The following is a 6,573-nucleotide window of genomic DNA, read 5'->3' on the forward strand; positions in this document are numbered from 1 at the left end:
TCCATGGGTTCTACATTGGTGGATTTAACCAACTGCCAACAGAAAATACTCTAAAAAACTCTGCATCTGTTCTGAACATGTACAGATATTTTTTCCTTGTCATTATTCCCTGAGAAATACAATATAACAACTGTTTAGTAGCATTTACATTGTATTAGGTATTATAAGTAATCTAGGAATGATTTAAAAGGGGGGGCTGGAGCTGTAGCTCAGTGGCAGAGTGCTTACTTAGCACATGTGAGGCAGTGGATTCAAGCCTTAGCACAGCATAAAAATAAACAAAATAAAGGCATGCTGTCCATCTATAACTACAAAAAAATTAAAAATAAAGTACATGGGAAGATGTGTGTAGATTCTATGTAAATACTATGTCATTTCATATAGGAGACTTTAGTATTGTGGATTTTGGTATCAAAGCGGGTCCTGAAACCAGTCTCCTAAGGATACCAAGGAATAACTGTACTTTTAAAAACTGCAGATAAATATTACACCAAAAGAACAAACTATAAATATACTGAACTTTAGTTGTAGCATGCATGCTGTGGTATTTGGAGGGATGGGTACTGATATCTACAATTTAATTTGAAATGCATGCAAAAAAAAAAAAAATCACATAGCTGGGTGCAGTTACCCATATCTGTAATCCCAGCAATTTGGAAGGCTGAGGCAGGAGAGAATCATGAGTTCAAGGCCAGCCTGGGAAACAAAGAATGACCCTTTCTGCACCCCCAAAAATTAGACTCACAGATTAATAGAGGAGATAGTGATGTGATAAAACCGAGTAAAACTGTGCTGATAGCCAATATATTAGCATACACTGTAAAATCTTTTTAACTTTGCACCTTATTTGATGTTTTCATAATCAAGTGTTAGAAGGCAGGAAGTTTAAAAAGTACCTTGGGGAGCAGACATTCTAAAAATGCCTGGGCTACTTACCATCTTGTCCAGTGGCCTGGTGCAGACAGCTCAGATAAGCAACCTTCTACATCTTATAGAAAGGCTAAGCAGATGATGCCCTCACCTCAGCTCCTTAGACTAACCCTACGGGCATCTTCCCTGTTATGCAAGGCATTGCCAAGAGAAAGGAAGCACAAGAGAAAGAAATGGATCAATGGGACAGGCACAGGGAGGGGAGGATAGGGAGGCTGACAAGAAAAAGGCATGAAGGCTGAGGAAGAGAAAGGGTGAGGCCAGTGCTGGAGATGAGATAGCAAGGAGCCATCATGGCAGCGCAAAGGGCATGGGCCTTCTTCTTATATGAACTTTGGCTCTGTAATTCATTAGCTCTATGAACTTGGGGAACTTACTTAGGTTTCAACTTCCTCATCTGCAAAAGTAAATAATAATGACTTCATCAGAGGACTGGCAAGGCTAATATGAGAAAAATTATGGGAAAACACATTTATTGGTTGTGGCTATGATTAGCCTCATTGTGTGGTTATGTGGCCACATTTATTTATCCAAATTGATTCCTTTTTTCTGGCTTTGAGAATGCCAGAAGATCCCCACTGGGCAATCCCTGTGAGAATAAAATTGGGGGTGAGGGAGACATAGAAAGCATAAAAGATATAACATTCATTCTAAGCCTTCCTTTTTCATTTACCATAGATTCACTGGGGCACGTGGTCTTTCCTATCTCATGATGGTAATTTGTCCCAACCTTTTCCCGTCAACCTCTTGCCTGACTAGAGATTGCTCATCTGTCAGGTCTCAGTGAAATTGCATTTCCTGAAAAGAGTCATGCTACATCTTTCTGTTTAGAGATTTTCACAGCACCCTGTACCTCTCTCCTGAAAGTTAAGACAACTGTTATTTGAGAATTATTTCTAATGAAGCTCACAGAAGGCAAATAAACAAAAAATCAAAAACCTGTTGTGGCACTGTTTCCAGTGTCTAACAGAATCTTAATATGTGCCAACTGATCATTAAATGGATAGCTATTATTAAAAAAAGAATCACTTAACTGTCCAAGAACAAAGAAAATAATTAAATGGGTTATAGCATAATCATAAGATAGAATATTACATATCAATTGTTTTCAAAGAATAAATCTGTAAACATTTTGTATGTGTAAACAGATATATATATGTGTGTGTGTGTGTGTGTGTGTGTGTGTGTGTGTATATATATATATATATATATATATATATATATATATATATGCACATATACAGGAAAAAAGACATAGAGAAAGATATCCAAATATTAGCCAGGATTATTACCTGAACTATAGGGAAATGAATTATTTTTTACTTTACACTTTTACTGTATACAATAAACACAAATTATGTTTATAATAAAATTATGTTTTAAAGAAGGGATAATTCCTTGATTCAATAGTTCTTGACTCCGAGGAATTAAATCTGAGATGTTGATATACAGTGATGTTCCCAGTTACACTACATAGAACAGCAAAAGCATGTAAAACAATGTATATAGGTACAGAGTAGAGAATAAGTTATGCCCCATCCCTAGTGTGTATCAGTTTTTAAAAATAATACTGTATAAGAATGTTAAATAACATGAAAAATACTCAAACAGTCAAGAAATTACCAATCAGGTCCTGAAATACGCCCATTTGGGTATATAATTTCAACTTTTATGATTTTTATTTGGAATCTCTCCTTCACCTCAGACCACATTTCCTCAAACTTGCCAATACTAGGCCCTCCAAGCTTCCTGGATGCATGATGCATCTGGGGGAAGAAGGCCTCTGGGCAGGTTCACTAGACTTCATGAGCTTGGCTCTTGACCCAATCAGTTCTCCATATGGTCTTGTGGTTTGCTACTTTAGTCTGATCTTAATCTTATTTGTATTTGGCTGAGTTTCAATGATTTCTTCTTAGTGTTTTTCCTCCTTTATTTCCCCACAAATGATTCAGCCTTATATTACTGACGATTGGGATTGAATTCATGATTTCACATACACTAGGAGTGCCTTCAATTCCAATGTGGTAAGCACTGCCTCCAACTCCAATTCAAATTTGTTTAGCCACGTCTTGTGAGGAATGAGGAATACCCAAGGGCCAAAAAAAAACCCACAATGAATTTAGGTTAGAAAGCCATATCATAATGGCATGTTACAGAGTATTAATGAAGGCAAGCTAGCCATTATTAGTGCCATAACTAATATCAACTAATTGCATCCTTTTAATGGGATTTGTTATTGTTTTGAGATAAACTCATAGTAATCGAAGGATGCAGGGAAGCATTTTTTTCCCACTAAAATTAATGAAAATAACCAAGAAATTTCTCAATTTACCTTCTAAGTGAGGATAAGTTTAATTATCAAAATATGCATATTTACCTTTAAATGGTTAATCTAATTAATTTCCCTCCATTTTCCATACATAGTGAAGTGTGACAGAAAATGTTGATTGTCTGCCAGTGTCTCACTTCTCTGCTAATGGAACTCTGATTTTACTCAGGTACCCAACAAGACCAGAGGGCTTCTCCAAGGTTCTCTGATTATAACAGCCTGATGCTTTGCCTAGAAAGAGTTGAGCAAGGAAGAGCCAAATGTCCACCGGCAAAAGACAAAATCAAAAAAGTGTTTAAGCAAACATGATCATATTATTGGCACATTATGACCCTGTGAAGTCAATTTTATTATCATCATCATCACCTTTTTAATTTACAAGTGAAGAAACTTAAGATTCAGTGTTAAATAATTCACACGAAGTGGCAGATCCTAGACTCAAACCTTGTCCCTTTTCCTCAAAATTCCAAATCAGTTCTCCTATCACATGCTACTTACTTCTCATGACCAATAATTTGTCTTTGGAAAAGTCCAGATACAAAGATCCAATCTTACAGTCTTTCCTGTCTAAATTAAATGAGTATACTACATTTTGAAATATGGGGAGTCTACAGACTAATTTTTAAAAACATGGAAAATATGGTCCAAAATTGATATTCTATATATTAATATAATCAGCTATTTCTGCCAGAATATAATATCCAACCAAAGCACAGGAAGCTATATTTTCAAATTCCAGATTATATAGGTGGTATTAACACATTATGTACAAACAGTACCTTGCCCAGTTTGGAAGTTGACATTGTAGGTTTTTTTCTTAACACTCATTAATAATCACAATGCTGGAAGTATAACATATCTCTAGGACTCAATATAGTGCAGATAGAAAACAATAATTAAATTTGTTACAGCTGTTTTCTCTAAATTCAATTTTAAAATAGGCTAGTCTTACTTTTGTGCATAGAAGAGCTACAGTATTCCACATTTCTAAGTGGCCACCACTGCCTCCTTATTCTTCACAAAATACAATGAGTACTAAGTCACTCTACATTTCCAAGTTCATTCCCTGTCTTGGTTTCTTCAAGTGTAAATCAGGTAAGAATTAATAAGTGGTCTCAAAACTAAAGGATTTATGCAAAGTTCCTTGATTCAAACAGCTTCATGCTTTGCCCAGGAGTCCTAAGCAAGGAGGAGTCAAATAAACAAAGGCAATCAGAAAGAACCCGTACCTCCACCCACTCATTCTTGGCGAGGCTGATCAAAGCTTGTGTGAACATGATGCCGTTTCTTCTTTTCAAACCCTGAAGAGGATCTGCAGCACTTCATAAAAGCAAATGCCACCAAAGAAGTCACCCACAGTTGGGACAATTCATCCCTTTTTTGTCGCTGTGGCTGTGGACCGCTCCTTCCGCATTTGCCATCTCACAGCTAAGATTATACCCAAATGCCTTAGGTTGTCTTTGCAACCTTCTCTAAGCCCAAGTGCAATTAGTTAAAGGCCCTTTCAAAGGGTTGGTAAGAAGTCCCAGCTAGGGACATTTATAGTATGGCAAGAGCACGGCACTTTCTCTTAAAGATAACTGCAATAATACCTCATCACCCCCACCAAAACGATAACCATAAAGCGTCGGCTCCATTGTGTCACCACAACCGTGGGTCAGACACCTGGCCTTGTCGCGACTTGAAACTTAAACCCCTACAAGAAAGGCGCGCCCAGGCCGCTTTGCCTGCAGGAGCCCGCTAGAGGCGAGGCCCGACTTCCCGAAACCCTCGGGCTGCAGAAACGCCGCCCACACCCCGCGACTGCGTGGCTACGCCCCTTCCGGGAAGCCCGCCGCGGAGAAGCGCAGTGACCGCCCAGCCCGGGTGCAAAAGCTCCTCTAAAGCTACTTACTTTCGTTTCCGCTGCAAACTTCCCAAGGCCCAGGTGAGGGACTGAGCCGCGGTAGGAAAGTCGGGAGTCACTCCCACACCGCAGCAGCCTCGCGGGGGAGGGCTGGGGAGCGCACTCGAGCCCCGACGCGGGTACCACTGGGACCGAGCTCGGCCAGTCGCAGTGACAGCCCAGCTGAGTGACAGCTCGCGCCTTCCACCTCACCGCGCCCTGGCCCGCGCCTCCGTCGTCCAGCAGAGTCCAGCTTCACTTAGTGTTCAGGTCCAGCACCGATCCCGGAGATGCGGGCCGGCCGGACAGCCGCACTCTGGACGCTAGGCGAGTGGCCGCGCCAACCGCGCCTTATATACCCGGATTTGAGACCTACGTCAACTGGGGGGCGGAAACGGTTGGTTCTGTCTCCACCCTTCGTGTGCGGCCCGAGCTCATTCTCTGTTTTCCCGCCAGGTGGCTTATATTTCTTGAATACAAATTCCTGAATACAAAGTCACAAAAAATAGACACTCCAAATTCCATTTTAAAGGATCGCGCCTCAGCCTTGTTTTTAAGCTAGTTTCGGAGAGACGTAAAGAGGAAATCTCGGCTGCAGAGGAGAGAGCTTGGCCTAGAGGAAAGCCCTAGGTGGGTTCCAGTGGAGGAACCATACCGGGGGTGGGGTGCCTGGAGGGGGGGGGGGTGTTCCCAGCTTGTGGGTTAGGTATGCTAAAACCATAGGCAAATTACCATTCATCTGTAAATTGGGGCTGTGGGGGAAGAACTGGGATGATTACTTTCAACTCTTGAAAATGGTAATTGTGAAGACTCAAGCAAAATAGAAATGCTTGCTATTAGTTATAGGAAGTTATAGGGCGCACAGTGGTAGAGCACTTGCTTAGCATGTGGGAGGCCTTGGGTTTGATAACCCAACACCTAAAGGTTAAATTTTTTAAAAAGTTACAGAATTGAGCTGGTGTTATGGCTCAGTGGCAGAGCGCCTCCCTAGCATGTATGAGACCCTGGATTCAATCCTCAGCACCATATAAAACTAAATAAATAGATAAAGGCCCATTGACAACTAAAAAAATAGTTTTAAAAAAGTTACACAAGTATATAGACAATGATTACATATTGTAAAAAAGATTTATGTCAAGAGAATGAGAAAATAAGCCACTGACATGAAGAAAATATTAACAAAAGACATACCTGATAAAGGTCTCTTATCTCCTACCCCCAGCAAAAAGAAAAACCTGTCAAAAGCAACAATAAAATGCACAATCTGATTTAAAATAAGCAAAAGATCTGAACAGATGCCTTGCCATGCAGATAAGCACATAAAAAGATGTTTAACATCTTAAGTCATTAGGGAAATGCAAGCTAAAAAATGAGCCTTTCACTCTGGCTCCAGCAAGGGGATGGAGACAGAACACTTAAAAAAAAGTGT

At 40.2% G+C, this 6,573-nt stretch overlaps 1 protein-coding gene across 1 annotated transcript in view; it reads right to left on the reverse strand.

Annotated features, from left to right (window-relative positions):
- The window catches only part of RIPK1 (receptor interacting serine/threonine kinase 1), a 41,430-nt gene extending 35,633 nt beyond the window's left edge, over nucleotides 1–5,797 (reverse strand). The window contains exon 1 of the mRNA XM_081294404.1: nucleotides 5,154–5,797. The gene's annotated coding sequence lies outside the window, so the exon portion shown is untranslated. The remainder of the gene's footprint in view (nucleotides 1–5,153) is intronic.
- Between the last annotated feature and the right edge of the window lie 776 nt (nucleotides 5,798–6,573).

The sequence above is a fragment of the Spermophilus citellus genome, assembly GCF_964194105.1.
Source record: "Spermophilus citellus genome assembly, chromosome: 5".
Lineage (NCBI taxonomy): Eukaryota > Metazoa > Chordata > Mammalia > Rodentia > Sciuridae > Spermophilus > Spermophilus citellus.